The sequence below is a fragment of the Equus quagga genome, chromosome 6, assembly GCF_021613505.1.
Source record: "Equus quagga isolate Etosha38 chromosome 6, UCLA_HA_Equagga_1.0, whole genome shotgun sequence".
NCBI lineage: Eukaryota > Metazoa > Chordata > Mammalia > Perissodactyla > Equidae > Equus > Equus quagga.
In genome coordinates, this window is record NC_060272.1 from 129303793 (window position 1) to 129327082 (window position 23290).

The window sequence follows — 23290 nt, forward strand, 5'->3', positions numbered from 1 at the left end:
TATTGAATCCCAGCAGACAAATGAACAATAATTATAAAGTTTTACAGTAAACTAAATGGGCCTACAATTTGTCTAATTATCCAATTTGTCTTTTACTTATCAAGACAATTTGAAAGCCATTCTCAGATATACAAGGGCTGAAATGCCAGCTGTAATTTTTTTCCCTAAAACAGTTATTTAAAATATACTCTAGGCAGCAAATTGAGTTCCACAGAGAAAGTGCCAGAAGTGAGAGTTGGACAATCACAGGGCAAAAAATAAATGGATAGAGAGATACTGAGTAAAGAGATACTAAGTAACCAAGAGGCAAATGTGAAAGCAGGCCTTCTGGAAGACCCCGTCTGCTAAAGAAAAGTAAACTCTGAATACATAAAAATGGCTAAGGAAGTCACGAAAAAGGAAGTGAAAGTCTGCATTCCTCTTAAAAGGGAAACAAAAGAGAATTACCAGGAGCCCAGTGCACCCAATAAGCATTCCCAAACCATTTTCTTGTTTTGTTCTGAACTTCACCTCCAAGTCAAAGGAAAGCATCTGAGTCCAGCCAATGGCTGTGTTTCAAAGAAACCGGGAGATGGGGAAATATTGCTCCAGACAACAAGTAGCCTTATTGCACAAAGAGGCTACTAAAACAAAGGAAAAATGTGAAAAGGATGTTACTGCATACCATACTAGAGGAAAATCTGATGTGAAAGTAAAAGAAATTGCCAAGGCTGAAAAATACAAGGGAAAAAAATAGGGGAAGGTGTGATAGATGAGGAAAATAGTAGGAAGAAGGAGATCAAGATAATGACACAAACTCAGTTGGTTCCAATGCATTTTTTTCCCTGTCTATAAGGAATTTAACGCCCTCCTCTTAAAGTAAAATGAATCACTGAAATGCAAAGCTGTATAAGATATATATATTTAACATATTACTGAATATGTCTTTAAATAGCTTTGGCCTGGCAGTATGTTAAATAGCCACTTGCCTTGCTTGGGAGAGTATGAGGGTGTGAAATTGTGCAGACATTTAAAACATTTCCTGTTGGTGAACGGTGAAGACCACAAATTAATCATATCTGAAGACTATTTTTTTTCACGTTTAGTTGTGTTTGAAGCAACTTATACAGTTACAGCCACTACTTCACCAAATATCTCCAGTGAATGTGTCAGGGCAGCATCAGAAATATTAATGCATAAAGTAGAAGTTCATCCGACATCTTGGAGGAAAATGAATTACTTCTCTCCCAGTGCAGTCTAAGTGCATATCATCAATTCTGGAAACCACACTATTTGCCTTACAGATCTAAAGAACTCATATTTCTTGAAAGATTTACAGTGTTATTTACTTAAAGGATTCATTTAAATTCTAGCCACTGTAGAGCCTGTGCTATTTGGATGGAGAAATAAAAATAAATATTACTTTTTTTTCCTTCTGAAAGATTAAATATGCTCTTTCATTAAATGAATTCTTCCAAAATTCATGCAAATTGAAATGTGGAAAATGTGTCAAACTCTGATACAAAAATACGCAGCTTGCATAACTAGGAATTATACAGCCTCCCACTGATTTCTCACCCTGTTGCCCAATTAACCTTATTTCCACCCAGTTCTAGCTTTTGCTCATCATCCCAAACTCCTATTTTAATCTTATCAGGAGGCTACTTTGGTTTACTAGGAAAGAAAACAGGTAATTTGACACCATGTAGATGTTCCTTTTAATAGCATTTCTTTTTCATAAAAGTTTTGTGAACCTGAGAATGTTATTTACTACAAGCTTGAGTTTCCTCACTCTTTTTCTCATACCTAACTCTTTAGATTGCACCGTGTAATTATTAAAGGCACAGCCTCTGGGATTAGTTCACCACCAACAGCTGCGTAAATTTAGAGAGTTAAATTCTCTGAGCCTCAGAGCAAAAATCTAGAAACAGAAAATAAAGATAGTCTTTATCGCATGTGGTTTTTCTGTAGATTAAATGAAATGCTGCATTAAATGCTCTTAACTGAGTTCCTGGTACCCTTGAATGGTCTATAAACATTAGTTATTATTGTAAGATTTCTGTGTTCGATAAATGAAATGATTTTAATTTAATTCCCCACTTTTCTCTCATTTATCCCAGAACATGAGGCAGAGATTAGTCCCATTACTGTTTTCCATGTTAACTTCATTTTATTTCAATCCTTTCACTTATTCCACATTCCAGAATCTTGTGCTTCTCATTCACATTACATCTCTAGTGCCCAGTAAAACGCTCACACGTGGTAGGCACTAAACACGTAGGAATTGTAATTGTTCCATTATCCTATTTGGCACTTTTGAGTAGCGCTGCTTACATACGTCGTCTGTTATTACTCTGGTATTTCTGTTTGTAACTTTCTTGAGGTTTGATATTATCTTCAAAATTTGTTAATACACCACCATCTCTAGAGAACGCTACAAAACAGATGATAAATACATTTGATGACTAACTGGTTAGCAAATAAATATTTAGTTTTAATAATTCCTAGGAGTAGTTGAAAAAATCCTATTTGCTTTTTTATAAGCATTTTGGAATTTTACTTTTCAAATAATTAAATTTATTTCCTGGGAGCCATTTCACATATCAAAAGGCTGAAAGAAAAAGATTACTCATCTAAAATTAAAATGTAGTAATTTGTTAGGTTAATAAGTTATTTAAGATAGAAGTTTTTGAGTAATGGGATAGTTATTTAAGGAAAAGTACAAGCATGAGAAATTCTATTTAGGATCTTGTTGGGTGATTGGATCCAGATACAATCTTTGCCTGTACACAGATGAAGGCTAAGAAATTAGGTAACTTGTTATCCAAGAGGATGCGCTGATGGTGATTTATAGCTTTTATCTCTCATTATTCCCCATTAAAATGCTTTTTGTTAAAATTCTCTTCTTATTCCCTTCATTTTTCTACTTCACTAGCCTTGCTTGTGACTGCATACATCCTCACACCGAGTCAGATGGGAAGAACCAACAATTTATGCTGTGCAGAAAAGACCTCTAGAGAAAAGTGATCAACAGGAAATAACACAATAATTTGCCTTTGAATTCTCAAAGTAAAATCTATTTATCTTCTCCATGTGGAACGGCCTACTCTCAGCATCTTTGCATTCAGCTGTGTTGAGTTGGGGAGGAGAAAACTAGCAGGAAAATTTGTGAGCATATCCTTTTTCATTAAAATGACACATCTTAGGAAAATGTTCCCAAGTTCTGTGCAATTAATTAGACTTCCTAGGATTTTGAGTAGGAAATTTTGACTCCTATATATTAACTTTAAGAAGTTATGTTTTCTGCAATAACTGGATGGAAATATCATTAAAATTTCAAAACATACTATTTAAATCAAGTACTTTCTTAAAAATGTAAATATATTTCCTGAAAACTGACATATCTTCGAAAGCCTGTAGTAGAGATGCTCTCCATAGGTTATTTCCAATTCATAACTACTTTTCTTTAAAGCTCAGCTTATAGATTTTTGTTTCCATAAAAGGAATGTGACATATAACATAGATTGTTATAAAACAAAGATATATAAGAACACTCTGAGGGAGATAGCCACAGGGCTTGCTGGGAGAAAGAGAGCCAAACGTGGAGCTTGGAATGATGGAAAGAAGAAAGAAAACTGACCAAAAGCCAGCTAGGCCATTGCAGAATGCAGGGAAAACATGGCTAGATCTTAATGTAATTCAGTACAAATAGGAAAGAGAAGTTGATGATTATAGAATGGAGATGTTTGGAAGGAGAGGCTATAATATTTAGTCACGCTCAGTACCGAGTAGGGTGGAAGAAGAGGCCCAACTCCACTGAGTCACCCACCGAATGCATTGTGATGATGTCAGTCTGAGGAAGGGACAGCCATTGCCATGACCTACCCAAGATGCCAGGGGCCAAGGCAACAGGGGGAAACCAGGCAGAATCTGGGATCCTTAGAGTCAGGGATCAGGGAGCTGGGAACCTGCCAGAGGAGGCAGGGAGGTGGGAGGTGGCAGGAGGCAGGCCCTTGCAGCTCAGGCTCCAAGCCCCAGGCACGTAGTCCACTATCTCATTGGGCTTCACTTATGCTACAGACTCAAAGAGAAAATGTTAACAATTATGTTCAAGAACAACATTTCGAGATGGCAACTGCAGAGCATTAAATCCCAAGTGTGGAGGCCCCTGTGAGTTGGGGCCCTGTGCACCTGCACTGGGAATGTTGACCTAAAGCCCTGGGGCTGAGCAGTGTTCTAGGCACAGGGGATACAGTACTGATCAAAATGAAGACAAGAAAACCTCGCTAACACAAAGTTCATATTTTAGTCATGGGGCAGACCTCAAACAAAAACCAATACACTGTATAATAAGTTAGAAGATGAAACGTTCCATGAGGAAAAACAAATCAAGGAAGAAAGGACGTGGAGTGACGGGCGTTGCAATTGTAAATACATTGGTCAAGGAGATGGTCTCACTGAGCGGTTGACAATTGTGCAAAACTTGAAGGCTGTGGGGGAGGTGAGACTTTGGCTATCCTGAAGAAGAATGGTCCAGGTAGAGGGAAGAACAAGTCCACAGCTAGAGCATGCATGAACTGTTTGAGGAAAACAAAGAGGCTAGTGTGTTGGAGGAGAATGGATAAGGTGCAAAGTAGGAAGACAGTAATTGAAGATGAGACTCAAATTTAAAAAGTCCAAACTGTAGAGACCTGTAGACCATCGAAAGGACTTTACCTTTTACTTTGAATGAACAAGAGAGTGACTGGAGAGATTTTACAAGAATGAAATGATTTCTCTACCTTGTCAAGAAACCTCTCTGCTGCTTTATTGAGAACAGACTGTAGTGGTCCAAGAGTAAAAGCAGAAAGGCAGAAGTTCTCGCAATGATACAATCAGGAAGGTGACTGCTGGTGCTCCAGCCGTTATGCTCACATCCCAGGAAGCAATAATTAAGAAGTGGGAGAAGGTCGTGTCCATTTAACTTTTGAGCGAATTTTATCATAAGACAGTAGCATAAGAAGAGGCGGAGTAAGAAATCAGGATGAGACGATTAGAAGTAATGAAACCTTTCACCAACCTTGGAGATGCAAAAATGGTCTTCATAGTTTCTAAAACCATTGGGATAGGGGACTGCACCGTTGGCATAATGACCAATCAAGGCATAACCTTGGAGATATCCAGGCAACCACTGTCTGTCCACACTTCCACGTCATTCAAGAAAGGCTTTCTGGTTTCTTTTTTCAGAGCGAGAATTGAAAACTTTGTATTTAGTCATATAAGTTTGCCTCAGATGGGGAATTAAAGAAAGCTGGGCTTCTTAATGAAATGCAGTTCTCAGAGCAGGGCCTGCAAACGCACTCTGAACAAATGTCCTTTTGTACCCTGACAGCTGCCAAGTTGTCAAAAGCAGAAAGTCATTCTTCAATATTCCCGTCTAGAAATTAGTCACGACCTAATAATCCTGCTCCCTTATAAAAAAGTTTTCTTGCTCATCTCCTATGTTTCCATCCATGCTTTTAAAGTCACGTCAACAGTGTATGAAGTATTTTACAGTAAATCTAACCCTAGACTAACAGCTGCACCAGCATCTGAGAAGCAGATTGCCGTGTGGGATTTTCAAGCTCATGTCTACACCCATCCATGTCTGTAGGGAAAGTAGATGTTGAACTTTACTCAAATTCCTTTGGTCTTTCTGGGACTCTCACAGAAGACGGGAGAGGAATATCCTAATTTTATTAGGTATCTCCTCTCAACCTCATTAACAGCCTCCATCAATAAAGCTCTATCTTCTAAAGACACACTATAGGCCAGCTTAATTAAACATATTCTCTCATATTCTAGCTATTTCCCAGACTGCCCTTTAGTCCTAGAAACACAATGAACCCGCAAACTCAAACCTGAAAATCCCAAACCCCAAAACTATCAAGGAGGACTTCCTAACATACAGGAAGAACCTTTATAAACTGATTCAGAGCAGGGAGTAAACTGACCAAGTTTGAAAAATTGCCACCTCGCTTTCCAGCTTTGCCACCTTGAGGAAAACGTAATTGTTTATTCCTTAAAGGAAGCATATTAAAATCACGTTTTGTTGGTTTTTTTTTTTTTTCACTGAATACAATGGTAATGCAGGATCTTTATTTAAAAAATTAAAGACCGCTATAGAAAAGAAAAATGTTTTATTTGTCCCTTTAACTCATAGACAACCATTATTAACATCTGGGGTCTTTCCAGTCTTTTTTTTTTCTTTTTTAATCTATACTTGGTAATAGGAATTTTCTTCTCCTGGAGTTCTCTGGCAATTAAATTCAGGCCTCTGTGTCTGAAGTTCTGTTGGCTCCCTCATGACACGTGTGACATAATATATCGTCTTCAGAAGCAGCTTTGAACTATGTGCTCCCTCAGACATTCACTGATGCTTCTGAAAGTGAATTGTAATTTGGAGAAATAACGGGTAAGCCTAAAGGATGAATTCCTATTTCTACAAAAGAGGTAACACCTCAAAGCTCAGTGACAAATTAAAGCAATGATTTTTCTCCAGTGGTTTCTCATCCTTTAATTTAGTATCTCTAGGGAAGACCTACCTTTAGCCATTATAGCTGTGGTTTATGCAGTTACAACCTTAAAACTGTGGCAGAAAGTAATTAACCCCAATTATTACTCAATGTTTAGTATCAAATGTAAATACAGGCTGTGTTAAAGGCAAAAAGAAAATCCCAGTCTAAGCAGGTAGTTTGAAACATCTCAACTGCTATCTATCGGCTGCCAGAACACACTCTAAAAACGTGTGATCTTATAGTGATGGGAAAAGATTAAACTTATTTTAAATAAGGACCTCCAGGAGATTCTGATGCAGCAGGTACATAGAATCATTTTGGGAAGCCACTGGTTTAATCTAACTAGATTTGCTTTATAGTTCTTTCTACATTTTCATATTTTTTCACAGTGCAGCAAACTGTCTGAGCCAAAATTTTAAATGTTGGTTGTTATCCTCATGGCAATAGAATGCTATTGCTTAGTGAGAAATGTACTGTTGTGCGCCACATAACAACGTTTCAGTTAATGAGGAACCTCGTATACAACAGCGATCCCATAGATTAATACCACATAGCCTAGGTGTGTGGTAGGCCATACCATCTAGGTTTGTATAGGTACACTCTATGATGTTCACACAATGATGAAACCACCTAACAATGCGTTTCTCAGAACGTGTCCCCATCGTTAAGCAATGCATGACTGTAGAGTAAATGTAAGGAAGGGCCCACGACTGGAAGGAGGAGTGATTCTCAATCTTTATCCTAGAGAAGCAAGCATTTTAAAAAGTGCATATTCTAGGCTCTATTTCCAGAGATGATAATTTTTCAGAAATTGACATGGTAATTTGCAACTTTAATAAATATCCAGGGAATCCTGACGTAATATTTCTTTGAGAAACACTGGATTAGAGAATACTCAGTTTGCTTTGGGTGATTAAATTAAGACTGTTAGGAAGCACGCTCCATATATCATTAATATTTAGCACAGAGTTATGTGAAAAATAACAGTAATGTAATAACATTGCACTTTGGTTTTTACAATATCTATTGCCATGTCAATTCAGCCCACCTTTGCACATGTAATTACACACAGATAGACACATTTACTAACACTGATGCATGTATGTGTGTGAGGGAGGGAGAGAGAGAGAGAGAAGGAAAATGCCTGTATGAACTAAATATCAGGGTCTTTCTGTTTTATAAAATTAGACTATAACAGAATTTTTTCTTAAAAGATTTTTGTGGGGCCACCTGGTGGTGTAGTGGTTAAGTTCATGTGCTCTGCTTCAGTGGCTCTGGGTTCACGGGTTCAGATCCCAGGCACAGACCTACACACTGCTCATCGAGCAATGCTGCGACAGCACCCCACATACAAAACAGAGGAAGATGGGCACAGATGTTAGCTCAGCAACAATCTTCCTCACCAAAAAAGAAGGTTTTTGCAAGTTCGTTTGACTTGGTTAATCTCTCCACTCAATCACATCAGAGAGGAGTCCTTGAGAAGACTTGAAACCCAAACTCTTGGGAAAAAATAGCTCTTAGACTGATTTTCCTATCACCCTTTGAAAGAGCTTTAATACTGATTGCCAAAGGAAGGTGGGATAAAAATGGTAAAAGAGAACAGGCATGATTTAAAAAAAAGGCCCCCATTATGTTAAATAAATCATCTTGTCATCATGCAGAATAACTTGAAGTCACTGTAGAAGCCAGAGTCCTGCTTTGGGTCACTTTGTCTAGTGTGCAGTAGTCAAATAAAAGAAAATCACATTGCCTAATAATGGAATTATTACATATATATTTAAGTTTCTAGAGAAATTTCAATATTTTCTGGCTTTTTGCAATTTTTCTTAATCAAAAAAAATAGCTTGCTATTTTAAATGTGGCCAATATGGTTCGGTCTTTTACCATTGGATGATTATTGAGTAAGTGACCTAAGCAGGACCAGGGTGAGCTAGAAAGCACGAAACATGTATTGCTGTGTCTCCATCTTCTACTCTCCTCCAGAGACAGAGTTCCCTGCTTCCTTGCTCCTGCATCTCTGTACAAAGCTATGCGAGGAAACAGCTGATAATGCTGAATGCTCCAAATTACAAAGGCATGGCAGCCTTAAAATGTTATCATGCGAGGCCGGCCCCGTGGTGCAGTGGTTAAGTTCATACGTTCCGCTTCGGTGGCCCGGGGTTGGCTCGTTCAGATCCTGGGTGCAGACCTACACACCGCTTGTCAAGCCACCCTGTGGCAGGCGTCCCACATATAAAGTAGAGGAAGATGGGCAGAGATGTGAGCTCAGGGCCAGTCTTCCTCAGCAAAAAGAGGAGGATTGGCAGCAGATGTTAGCCCAGGGCTAATCTTCCTCAAAAAAAAAGTTATCATGCAAGGAGTGTTTATGTCGTTTTATTTAATATTTTTGTTAAAGTCAATGTCATCATTACATTGTAAATAAAAATGCATTGCTGAAGTACGTTATGATTTCATTTTCTTTTGTGTAAACTTTTAGTTTTCCTTGAAGTAACGGTTATTTTTGTTTTGTTTTGTTCTTTGTATCTGAATATATCCAGTAACTGACTCCCAAACTACCCTTCATAATTATAAATTTCCTCTTAAAAAGATTAAAAACCATCACATATACTATTTGGATGTGTTTTCTTTTTGAAAATATTCCTTCTGGTGTCCTCAATCCTTCTACTCAAACTTGGGATGCTGGTTCCCTAGACACAGTGCAAAGTTGTCATCTTGATCTCTTCAGTTTCCAGTTTTTTAGGAGACTCTTTCTTAGGTACAGTTCGAACCCTCCGTTTCTTAAAATATATGTTACTCTTTTAATTCATTGTCTCATTTTGGTGGAGAGCCTCTTTCAGTCGTGGCCTCAGAAAGGACGCAAAAGAGAAAATTTCAGATATCTAGCATGTCTGAAAAATGTCCTCAATCTACTCTTATAACTATTTGCTTTCTAGTGAAGTAGAGAATTCCAGGTTCAAAACAATTTCCCTCTAGTATTTCAGTGTTTTAAAGTAATCTATCCACTGTCTTCTAGATTCTGGTATGGCTTTTGGAGACACTCAATATCATTTTGATTCCAAATATTTGTAAGATGACCTATCGCCCCCTCCATCCCTCCCACTTTCTCTTTCTCCCTCTTTCTCTCATCAAACTTTTGCATTGATCAGATTCTTTTTGATTTGCCTTTTTAATACATCGATACATTTTCTGGACACTCATTGGGCCCATTCAATATGGAAATGCATGTTATTTCTTGAAAATTTTAAAAAATTATGTGTTTGATAACGTTTTCCCCTGCACTTTCTCCATGCTCTCTCTGGAATTTCTATCACTCAGATGCTGAACAACCAATATTTAATCTCTAAAAATCACTATTTTTTCACTTCTACTTTCCATTGCATGGCCTTTTTTTCTGCTCTTTGAGAGAGCATCTCAATTTTATTTCCAATTCTTTTATTTTTAATTTCTGCTATCATGCTTTAAGTATTTTTTCTTATCTTCTAAATTTTTATCATCTTCTTTCTTACGTCATAAGAATTATGTCTTCTGAAGAAATAAATCCTTCATTCTCCTAACTAGGGATTTTAAGCCTGACAGTTATGGGTAATTGTGGAAATGGCCTAGTGAATCTCACAGTTCAGTGCACTGAATTTCACTTAACACTCCGTTCGCCGTCTGTGACTGATACCCCAGAGTCCAGATTCCTTCTAGTTTAACTGTTGACAGAGTGAACTTTCTTCCGCTGGCACTGAGCAAGTGTAGTTGCCAGCTGTACCAGATGCAAAAAGGGACCAGGTAACAAACAGCATCTTATCCATTTGTTTAAGAAATCCTCTCCACCTGGACCTCCATTTATGGAGACCCCCATTGCCTCCTCTATCTGAGCCTCTCCGTGCTTGGGTCCTGTGACTCACCTCTCTTCTGTGTTTCCCTGATCACTCGTTTAGGGTTCAAACCTCCCTGGTCTTTTAAATCCCTGAACACACATCTCTCTGCTTTGCCACTCCCACAGATATATCGTAGTCATACCCCCTCTCATTCTCTTGGTCCTTGTAGTAATCTTAGTGAGTGCTGGGAGATAGCAAAGGTAGAAGCATGAACTCAATCCTCTGTGCTCAGTGGAATGCTCTGGTTTTTAAGTCTCTCTATTTTGGGATTTCAGACATAACTGAGCTGATAAAGGAAATATTTTACATTTCTTAAAATCACAGAAAACATGTGGATGCCTATTTTCTTCTGTTAATTAGGCACAAAGTCACATGCATTTGATTTCCATTTGAATAATATTTATAGACCTAGTGTGAATCTTTTATGAATTTATATAAATTTTGTACATGGCTATCTCTTGCTTATTTTAATATTTTTCTAATTTGTTGAAAATTTATTTTCAATTATATTGTCTAGTAAATGCTTTTAGTATTGGGGCTACAGAGACAAAATATTTGCCCATCATTTCTTTTAATTATATCTTCTAGTAATCATAAGAGCAGACTTAGGAAAATTAGTAGATATAGCAGAAGCAAAATATCATTATACAGCTATGAATTATTTGTTTGTCTACACGAAAGAAAAATTAATAAATACTGCAATTATGGAAAGAAGAAACAGCTGGTTCTGTAGCCTTTCCCTCTAGTCTGGGGGACATCTAAGAATTTGACCCTTAGTCAATTCCTCTTATGCCAAATATGGGTCATCTAAATGCATCACCTTTAGCAATAAAAAAGTAACATAGTTCATTCAAAACTTGCACCTGTTATCAAAGCTATGAAGGTTGAAGAGCTTGTTTCGTTGCTTCAGGGTCTTTCCTTGTTGCTTTTTCTGAAACAGCACTTACAATATCTAAGAATTAAAGGTCAGACTAATAGGGATAAATTACAAAGCAGTTACTTGAAAAGTGTAATGAGGAAGAGCAGAATCTATGAGAGTTTTGTCCAGGACCCTCAGGCCACTGTGCACTGGAAATGAGCCAGCAAGGTTCACTGGGGGAATTAAAGATATTGACCAATAACAACATTAGTGATATTAAATAAAATAACTAATTAGCAAAAACTAATAAGCAAGCAGAAACTCTAAAGTGCCTCCCTTTTTCAGGTCCCTTCCTAGACGATTCAGTGCAGGATGGCTCTTCCTGGACGTGAGTCTGTATAATGTCTTTCCTCTATTACCAGAATTCCCAGACAATTGAGTTTAAAGCCAAAGTTAGGGCCAGGATTTGGGTTTCATTAGGGTCAGTTGCAGTAACCCTATGAAAAGATGGGAAAAAATAAGTGAAAATTGTGTATTTATTCTTCTTAGTGTCTAACTTTTGTTCAGCTCAAATTAATTTCAGCTCCAGATAACTAACAGACAAAAAAAGCTACAGAAGCCTAATAAAGATAGAATTTCTCTGTCATATAAAAAGTTCTGCTGTGGGCAGTCCGGGGTTCGTGTGAGCATCATCAAGGAGATGGAGTTATTTCTATAAATCTGCTGCACTCTCCAGCTTGGAGTCTGTGCTCAAGTATACTGCATGCTACAAGAGAGCTCCTGGAGCTCTGTCCACCACATCTGAGTCCAGGAGGCAGGAAAGAGAATGAGTGGAAAGAGAAAGAGCCCTTCTCCCAACTAGGTAAACTCCATCAGACACCTTCTATGGGCTCCCTACGTCATACTGGCTCAAACTCTGTCTCAATAGCATATCCAGGTACAAGGGAGGATGGGAAGCACCGTGATTTAGCTGAGAAGATTGAGTACCCAGGCAATATTCAGGATCTGCTACTTCTTTAGTAGGAAATGGATATTGTGCAGCAACTCGCAATCTCAGAAAATGCTTGTTTTCCCCTCCAGCTTTTTCCCACTAATGCATAGAACTTGCTGATTCGATTGCTATGATGGCTGATACATAAACCTCCCTATCTTTGCTCTCTTATTTTCTGCTTCTTTGGCTTCCCTTTCCTGCCTTACTACCTCCATGCCCTTTCCGTTTCCTGCCTGACCATAACATAGAACCAACATGTCTTTCATATTCATTTCATTTGCTATAAGTAATTTTATGTTTATGTTAGTTCTGAAAGTGGTAAGACCAATCATTTTTTTTTTCTTCTAAGGAAATCAATAAATCAAATCATGTTGCCCCTAGTTTATACAATTGTATTACCCTTTTTTTCCCCATTTCAGTTGGGCTAGCTACAAAATAAAGAAAAACTCTAACTTTTTCTGAAGATATGGTAAGAAATACCTGGTATCTTCTCCTTCATGCTTTCAGCATAAATCTTCCAACCTCTGTGTTCATGGCTGAGTCTTCTTTGCTCTTTAAAAGCGTTAATTCTTGTTTGTGAATTCTAACACTCAATCATATGTTAAATAAAATACATCTTTTCACCCTTGTTTTGTATGAATGACTACACTAATGTACCAATTATATGCTACCAAAAATATCTTGCAATAATTGTAGGGAACGTGGAGCGATAATATATTATTTGCAATTTCATAGGGAAAAAAACACAAACTTTGTGTTATTTTCTTCACATAGTTAAAGATTAGCAGCTGGATAAAACACCTAGGAAATTATGTCGAGTCCCATCTATGCCTGGAGCTGTGCTTGTCAAACTATAATGTACGTGAAACTTACTTAGAGCCCTGATCAAATCTCAGATTCAAGGGCTTTATCCCTGAAGACTGATTCAGTAGATGTAATGTGGAGTCCAGGAAACTGCATTTTAAATCAGCACTCCAAGGTTCACACGCAGAATGTGCCCTGAGGAGAAGAGGGGGTGGGTGAGGCGACAGATCAAGAAGAGCTTTCCTCATGCTATCGGGGTTAAACCCAAATAAACAGCAGGACATGTAAAAGTCAGTATACCCCAGTTCAAGCTTTCTGTTTTTCAAGAGAACACACCTGAAAGGGAGAGTGACTAAAAAAGATGATAAAAGGACTTTCCAATTTTAAGATGAGACAAAAAGGGGAAGGTGATTTGCATTCAGAGGGAAATTGAAACACAATACTATGTAAAATGTCAGAGTTACATCCCATACAAAATTAGTCAGAGAGTGATTATATTTTGAAGCCAATTAAAACCCTAAAAGCAAATTATAATAAATATTGCTATCAAATAAGAACAACATAGTGATTAGGTTGGTGACATTGTCTTTCCTCGTCAGAAGACTATGCACTGATGTTTGTACTACGTAAAGGGAAGTGTAGTGCTTAAGAATTCTCCCTCTGGAGACAGTTCCAGTGCCTACAAGATATTTTATACAGACAATTTCTCTAAGCCTCAGCTGCGTCAACACTAAAATCAGAATGAAATTCTTTACTAACTCATGAGATCGTGATAGTTAAATACGACTATGCAAATAAATAACGCAGCACAGTCTACTGCCTGAGTGTCCACTATTGTTATGCATACAACACACTCTCTCATACCATCCAAAGGCCTGATTGAAAAATAAACGAGTGGACTCAATTCATTTTCCTAGTTTACAGCTACTGTGGACAAAAATATGAACAACAACAAAATGACACAGGCAAAGCACTGGCCTCCTTCCTGTTCCCCAGCGAGAACGCATTTGGGCCAGTGAAGCTGCTCACCCAGGACGTGTGGGGCTGCCATGTGTGCAGACTGAGGTGCCCTGGCTTCCCCCTGAAGCTCCAGGCCACCGAGGCCCCATGAACCCTGTGCAGGTCAACCCCAGGGTGGGCAGCGCTTCTGAAGGTGGTCAGCACCCAGCAACTGGTTGAGGTGCCCAAAGGGCCAATTCAGGTGTATGAGCGCGATGAGAAATTTCCGAGGAAGATGCACCACGTGCTGCTGGAGGTAGATGTGTAGGAGGGCGCTGCACGTCTGTTCCTCGGGAGTGCGGGATCCCCAATATGCTGCTACGGTGACGAGGTAACCGAGACTTACCTGCGCCGGACACCGTTTCATTCTGTGACCATGTGTATCTTTGTTGATGTGTATCCTGTTAGCTACTTTATTGTGAATCCCCAACCCTCGAACCAGTGACACACCAAACACAGTGTTCTCGAGCTCGATATTATTATCTTTTCTCTTTAGAGATCGAGACAAAACAAAACAAAAAAGATTAAATCTTATACTTCAGTATAATGAATTAGCTAGAACAAAATAAACAAACAGAATTTTGACTTAAAACACAGAAAACGGGGCGGCCCGTTGGCGCAGCGGTTAAGTGCGTACCTTCCGCTTCCGGGGCCTCGGGTTTGCCAGTTCAGATCCTGGATGCGGACATGGCACTTCTTGACACACCATGCTGTGGTGGGCGTCCCATATATAAAGTAGAGGAAGATGGGCACAGATGTTAGCTCAGGGCCAGTCTTCCTCAGCAAAAAGAGGAGGATTGGCGGCAGTTAGCTCAAGGCTAATCTTCCTCAAAAAAAAAAAAAAAAATTAAAAAAAAAAGCAGAAAACATAGGAGTTACTTATAAACAGTTAATATGGAAAAATTCTTCTCTGGGACAAAATAATGGGAAGGATTTACTGGTAGAGGTAAAAAGCTGAGCCAAGTGATGGCTGGTTATCCAACACAGATTTTAAGTTCAACTTTGAAATTACCTTAAGAAGAGGCAATCCTAATGTAAATTTAGACATTAATTAGAAGATGTACAGATCGTTTGAAATAGGATAAAACCTTCCTTGGAGAGTAACTACTCATAAAATTATAATTGACTTAAGAGCAGCACCAATTACAAATGCACTCCAGCTCAACCATAACTAAATACTTATAAGCAAAATCACCTCTTAATACCGTATTAGATTAATCTATATATACAGAGGAAAATTAATATAAAAATATTTTTTGCATAATCCCTTACCAAAATGGATCGGGCATTGATAGAGAATAGAAAGAAAAAAATAAAAAATAAAATTTAAATACTAGTTAGTTTAATTTACCGTTAACCTAAAAAATAAATGCAGTAAGGGAAGATTAAAAGAAATTAAAGTAACTTAATAAACATTCAATCTTTCCTCTATTTACTAAAAGAACCCATAAAACATAAATCTATTAATTGAATGTGAAAACTGGTTATCTAAGTAACTGAGGGAAGCACAAGCTGAAGTAATTATTCTGGTTGAGGTGATCTCAGAGCATAGAAAACCACCAAATGATCACATCTAGACTAATCACTCAATACATACCAATCCATAATACATAATAATACATACCATTATTAATTGACTCGAATTTCTATTAATAGAACAGATTTATCAAGTGCAAACAATAAAATCCTATTCGTAGAGGTCAAATTGATGTTAAAGTTTATGGTTTTATCGTTGTATCCAGACATCTAAAGATGTAGCTTCTATTAAAAAGGTTCCTTTGTTCCATCATTAAAATTCTGTGTGACCCAAGTTCAGATCGGAGCAGTTCCATTTGGTTTCTCTTTATACAAAAATGTCTCACAGTATTAAAGAATTTGAGAAATAAGGTCCATTCCACAAAAGGGCTTGATATAATAGACAGTTGTCTAAAAATAATAAATTGTTAAAATCTCTAAGAATTGGCCTCCTTGATGTGATAAAATCCAATATAATGTAAATTTAGAATTTTGTTTTCAGGGTTCGACTTTTTCATTTTAACAAGCATATTCCATATTAATTTGCAGTTACTAATTTCCTCTATCCTATTAGCGTTTGCCTTCTTAATGCTTAAATAAAACATTTTGGTCGCATTCAATTTCAAAAAGAACTATACAGCATAGGCCAAGATAGACTTCAACCAACTGCAGATGCCATAAAATGATATATCAAAAAACAACTTTGACTTCTAATTTCATCAATTCTGATATAGATTATTCCACCTGTTATCATCCTGGCCTCGCATAAACAATCTGAATGTCCACACTAAGATGATATCTACTAATAGAATTAAACCTCGAACTACCATTTGTCTGTATGATGCTTAGTCATGTAGTCAGTTAAGCTACTAGTGTGCCCTGATAGGAGCCCTATGAGCATAACACAAATTCCACATGAGGTCACATTGGCAATTATTCTATCTGCAATAATAATTACATATATATGCACATGCATTAACATTAACAACTATCTTCTCTAAATTCCTGGCTTTGATGTACTTCTAACTTTTGGGGAGAGAGGCAGGAGAAACCCAGACAAGGTTTTATTTAGCTGCTTCTTGGACTTTGCAATACAGGATATATGTTAAACCTCCCAACGTAGTAAAATAAAGACTCATCCTCTGCCCTTGTATTTGCTGTATAAAGGTTATTCTTAGCCATTTTACATAGATTTATCTACTCTTGACTATTCTCAGCAAATCATAAAGCGGTCACTGCTCTATATTGAGTACTTGGTTTTTAAACTAGAGTAGAATCGTGTAGACAGCTAATAGTAGAGACGGCTAATTCAGGCCGATCTTAATCAATGCGGGTTTTCATTAGGAGATGCTTAGATTTATAATTGCCCATGTCTTAGTAAAAATTTTCTTTATAGTAATGCCGTCATGATTGGAGGTTTTTGAAACTCGTTAACATCGTTAATGATAGATGTATCAGATATAGCATTCTAATAAATAAATAAGCTTTTGATTATTACCCCCACGATGCCTTTTACTACAGAAATCCTTTTACTGCAGAAATCAAAGCAAGAATAGAGTGAACAACATGCTCCTCATGGGCTGGCAGTCTAACGCCTGCGGGATGATAGATGGAACTGTCTTCTCCCCTCATGTAGGAGGGGTCTCATCAGCTTTAGGTGCCATTAATTTTATTACTGCAACTAATTGACAAAACACCACCTTTTACATCACAATACCAGACACCACTTCTTGGATTTGTAATAATTACTGCAGTTTTATTATTTTTAACACTTTCTACAACTGCAAAAGAGATTACTGTTAACAAAATGGAATCTAAGCATTCCCTTTTTGATCCAGCAGGAGGTGGAGACATTAACTTAATATTAACATTTATTCTGAGTGATTGGACATCCTGAAGTACAGATTCTTTGGAATAATTTTACATATTGTAACGTACTGCTCAGGAAAAAAAATTCTTTAGTTGCATAAAAATAGTCTGAGAAGCACTCTAAATTGGAATTTTAGCATTTATTATATACCACATCATAAATTGTACCCTAAGTATTGAAGTAGATATACAAGCATATCTTATTTCTGCTACTGTAGTTATTACTATAGTTATTACTACCCTAACAGAGGTAAAAGTCTTTGACTGACTAGCTATGTTACACAAATGAAGAAATAGAACCAGCCCTGATGGCTTAGTGGTTAAAGTTTGGCGTGCACTGCTTCGGCGGCCCAGGTTCACTTCCTGGTCATGGAATCACACCAGCCGTCTGTCAGCAGCCATGCTGTGGTGGTGGCTCACATAGAAGAACTATAATGACTTATAACTAGGATATACAACTATCTACTGGGGGTCTGGGGAGAGAAAAACAAAAAAGAGTAAGATTGGCAACTGCTGTTAGTGCAGGGTGAATCCTCCCCTGCAAAAAATAAAAGAGAAAGAATGGGGGCTGGCCCCATGGCCTAGTGGTTAAGTTCGCCCACTCTGCTGCAGGCGGCCCAGTGTTTCGTTGGTTCGAATCCTGGGCGCGGACACGGCACTGCTCATGAAACCACGCTGAGGCAGCGTCCCACATGCCACAACTAGAAGGACCCACAACGAAGAATATACAACTATGTACCAGTGGGCTTTGGGGAGAAAAAGGAAAAAATAAAATCTTTAAAAAAAAAAAAAAAGAGAGAGAATGAAGTAATAAATGATCAACAGCTACACTCTGAGCCGTAGACTTTATTTTCCTACTTATTGTGACAGGTTAACAGGAATTATCTAATTCGTGATTATCTATTTTTGTATAAGATACATATTTCTATCATCTCTCCCTGCAGAAGCAGCATTCACTATTATATGAGGCGCTGTTTACAGATTCCCATTATTTTCAAGATATATGCTACACCCTATATGAGGCAAAGCCCAACAACTATTTGTAGGCATTAACTCTCTTTCTCCAACATTTTCTTGGCCTTTCTGTTTTACAGTGATGATATTCAGCCAATACAGATGCTAACACAAGATGAAATACAGTCGACCCTTTGGATCTGCAGGTTCCGTATTCACAGATTCACCCAACCTCAGATCAAAAGACCTACAATTCTTGTACTGAACACGCACAGACTTTTTTCTCTAGTCAATTCCCTAAACAATACCATATAATAACTATTTATGTAGTATTTACATTGTGTTAGGTATTATAAGTAATTTAGAGATGGTTTAAAGTATACGGAAGGATGTGCATAGGTTACACGAAAATGCTACGCCACCCTTATAAGGGACTTAAGCAGCCTCAGATTTTGGTATCCTGGGAAGGGGGGGGGGTTCCTGGAACCAATCCCCCTCACATACTGAGGGACAACTCTACTCTCTCATCTATGGAATCATTAGTTCACTAATAGCAGTGATAATAAAATATTAATAATCTGACAGAGTTTTACATCAAAACAAAACAGCTCTAGAGCTTACTACAACAAATATATCACGTGACTTCACAGAGGCTTTCCAACACATCACGCTTTCAAATAACCCACTACATAAAACCATAACTATCAAGAAAAGAAAGAATCAAACCCATTCTAGTTGATTTCAAGACGACATCTTTATGAACAAGACATAACCTTTATGAACCTTTCTTAGCAATTAAGATATTGATAAAATTAAATACTAACTTTATCAAAGGTAATTTATAGATTAAATTTATTTATGTGCCTTAGCATATCCATTCCCACTAGGTTTTCAAGGTGTCTATTTTCCATTATAGAATAATGTTTCCAATTCCACATCTTGTAATAGAATTTATAATTAGCTCTTTAGTATTATGTAGGTTAAATTAATTAAGCAAGGAGGCCATTAGATTGACGTGGCTCTGATGCTGTGGCAGCCTACATAAGCGAATCAAAATCTAAGCCCATAAAGGCCTCAAGGTTGAGAAATCAAAATGCTAAGGACAATCAATCACAGCCACCCAGGCTTGCCCAAATAAGGCATCCCTTGAGCTGGAGCCATCAATCATTTCCTCACTTTGCTTCTGCCTTTTCTGTAGAAAAGTCTCTCCCTGTGCTCTTGTTTTTGGAGCACTTTCAGTTTGGTACTGCCCAATTCAAATTGATTTTTGTTCAAATAAACTCAACATTTCTGATATGCCTCAGTTTATCTATTAACATATACATCTAATATTAACTTTAAAATTAACCAGCAAAAGCACAACAGATGCTTAAGAATTAGAAATGTCATAAGCCATCTTACCCTTACTTATCTTAATTCTTACTGTTCTTCCATTATTATGTATTATTTAATTACTGGGGAAAAGCAACAGCTTGTTCCTAACTGTAAAAACAGTAGGATGCCATTGATTGCATTTATGATTATATAGACTATAAGGTCTTAACTCTGATTCAGACTTATAACTCAGAGAATTTTACCTCCTAGAAATTGATAGTCAGGTAGTAATCCTCATATAACTGCCAGTCTAAACACTAGCCTCATCGGAAAATGTGGTCCAGGGGCCAGTCCTTGACCTAGTGGTTAAGTTCTCATGCTCTGCTTCGGTGGCCCAGGGTTCACCGGTTCAGATCCTGGATGCGGACTTAGCACCACTCATCAAGCCATACTGTCGTGGCATCCCACATAGAACTAGAAGGACTTATAGCTAGGACATACAACTATGTACTGGGGCTTTGGGGAGAAAAAGGGAAAATGTAGTCTATCCATGAACATTCCTTCTTTAGATTTAAAAATAGTTGCTACTCCAGGGTAAGTAAAATGAGAAGCCATAACATCCACTAGACATGGCCTTGATTATAATCAGTGGTCTGAAATTTTATGGCTGAGACCATAATTTCATTGACATTGTGCTTGGGACAGTACCTTTAGAGTATTTTGAAAATTGATCCACATCAATACTGTAAATCCATTGGGGAGCTAAATTACCATTAACATTTTAAGTTAAAGATTGAGAACTTAAATCCCTTGCTGATGGCATGCCACAGTTAGATGCAACACCATAAACCATTACTATCCTATAAATAATCCAAACTGATATTTTTCAATGGAAATTTTCTGTTATATTTTTGAACTGTCACCCTCACTCAAAACAACTGAAATGCCAAAACTGGGTAGCCAAGTGAATGATCATTTTTATTCACCTTTTTCATCACCCAGCAATAGTAGTAGGATTACTTAGTGTAAACCTCACACGTTTACCCCAGCCATTCAACTCACAATAAACCTAGGAATAACCATCTCCTTATGAGAAGGAACAATTATTACTGGCTTTCACCATAAAGCTGAAGCCTCACTAATTTATTTTCTATCTCAAACAACACCTATTATATTTACGCCTACTTTTATAATTATCCTAACTCCTGGATTATTCCATTAACCAATAGTCTTAGCAACGTGATTTACAGCAAATATTATAGCTTGTCACGTGCTGATCACCTAGCTGGACGAGGTGCATTTGCCTATCAGTAGCCGCGATCACATTTATCACTCTAGTACTTCTGACAGTTTTAGAGTTCGCAGTTGCCCTAATTCAATCATATGTCTTCACCCCTTTAGGAAGCCTGTGTTTTCAGATAATATCTAATGACTTGCCACATACACGCTTACCATATAGTAAAGTTAAGCCCCTGCCCACTAACAGGGGCCTTATCTGCATGATTAAAGATTCTATTTTAAATCATCAACCCTATTAATACTCAGACTATTACACAATATACTAACAGTATGCTAATAATGAAGGGATAGTGTCTAAGAGAATACTTTCAAAGGTCCCCATATATTAGTTGTACAAAAAGAACTTTAGTATGAAATAATCCTTTTCAGTGTATTAGATATATTCTTACTGCAGGATATTTTTGAGCTTTTAATCACTTGATTGTAACCCCTGCACTAGAATTTGACAGAGTCTGACCATTACCATGAATTAAACTATTAACCTGCTAAACCCGTTAGTAGTATCATTTCTTAATATTTCTATCTTTCTAGATGCTGGAGTATCTATCACCTGAGTCCCAAGGCTAAAGGAAATAAATTTAAAAATACGTATTACAAACACTATTTATCAACCTCATCATAGATGTTTATATTAGAATTATTATGAAACATGATACACTAATTCTGATGACATCTATAACTCAAAATTACTTACAAAAAATGAATTTCACGGATGGCCTGTAATTACTGGTAAAACATTCCCCAATTATATGCTTTATATGCCAAATAAAATTTTACTTCACATCTGATCTCTTCAATTTTGACATTGACTCTAATGCTGACCCTTTTAATTGTCATCTGTTTCTTTATATAACAACATTTTGATACTGATCCTGTTCTTCTTGTACTAACTAGTATAACTAACTATGAGTCTCTTAGTTTTGCTATAACCCCAATGAAGAACGATCAATCTATTGGTGCCAAGACTAACATTATTAGCTTCTCTATTAGTAATTTCTCATTCTGATGGCTACAATTACTACCTATATTCCCAAAAGTCAAGTCCATATGAACTTGGATTTGAAAATCTCGAACTGTCTACATAGAATTTACAACAAAATCCTTCCTAGTGTCAAATTGTCACTGTTTGACACCAAAATTTTATTCTCACTAACACTACCTTGGACTTCTCAGGATATCAACTTATAAATGAAGTAAATAAATGAAATAAATCAAATAAAAATAAATAAAAAGTCATTCTTATTATATCATGATTCATAGACTTAGCCTACACATGAGTTCAAAAAAGACTTACATGAGTAAAATTAGGTAGTTTAACACCAAGACAAATAAGTCTGACATCTTAGATTTGGGGTTATACCATAATTACCTAATACCTCTCTCAGAATAAGATTCTCACTAGCATTTGTAATAGCCTTCTAAGTCTTTTAATACATCCCATATAATAACTTCACTACAATGTTTAGTGGCAATAACATCCTTTTTATGAATTATAATGCTTTGTTAGAACTAATGTTAACCTAACCTCAAGCATCCCATTTTATATGTGCACCCCAGAAAGCTGCTGGAGGCTTACTTAGCATTGCTTCTAAGAGTAGCAGGTATACGTGGGGATTTTTTGTTGTCATTGTTTTGCTGAGGAAGATTCGCCCTGAGCTAACATTTGTGGCCAATCTTCCTCTATTTTGTTTGTGGGGCGCTACCTCAGCATGGCCACCGAAGAGTCGTGCACGTCCACAGCGGAGAACCGAACTTGGGCTGCCGAAGTAGAGGCTGCCAAACTCAACCAGTAGGCCATGAGGCTGGCTCATATGTATGTTTTTATGTCAAAATTTTCAATCCATATCAACTTTAGAAATTACTTTCCTGGGGCTGGCCCCACAGGCAACTGGTTAAAGTTCTCCATGCTCTGCTTTGGTGGCCTGGGTTCACGGGTTTGGATCCCAGGTGCGGACCTACATACCACTCATCAGCCATGTTGTGGAGGCATCCCACATGCAAAGCTGAGGAAGACTGGTGCAGGTGTTGGCTCAGGGCTACTCTTCCTCAAACACATAGACAAAATTACTTTCCCATCTCAAATATTGGGCTCCAAAACAAATAAACTCTGAAACAACTATCTCCTAAACCTTCATTAGTTAATAAATTTATTGCGTAAAGGATAATTTATATAATAACATATATAATAATTGTATAAGTTTAATGTTCCTATTGAACTATTTTTCAACTCACTTTCTACACCCTCACCAGTGGGTGCAAGATGATTATCACCATTAATGCTAGTTGTTAGTCAATTTCACCTATC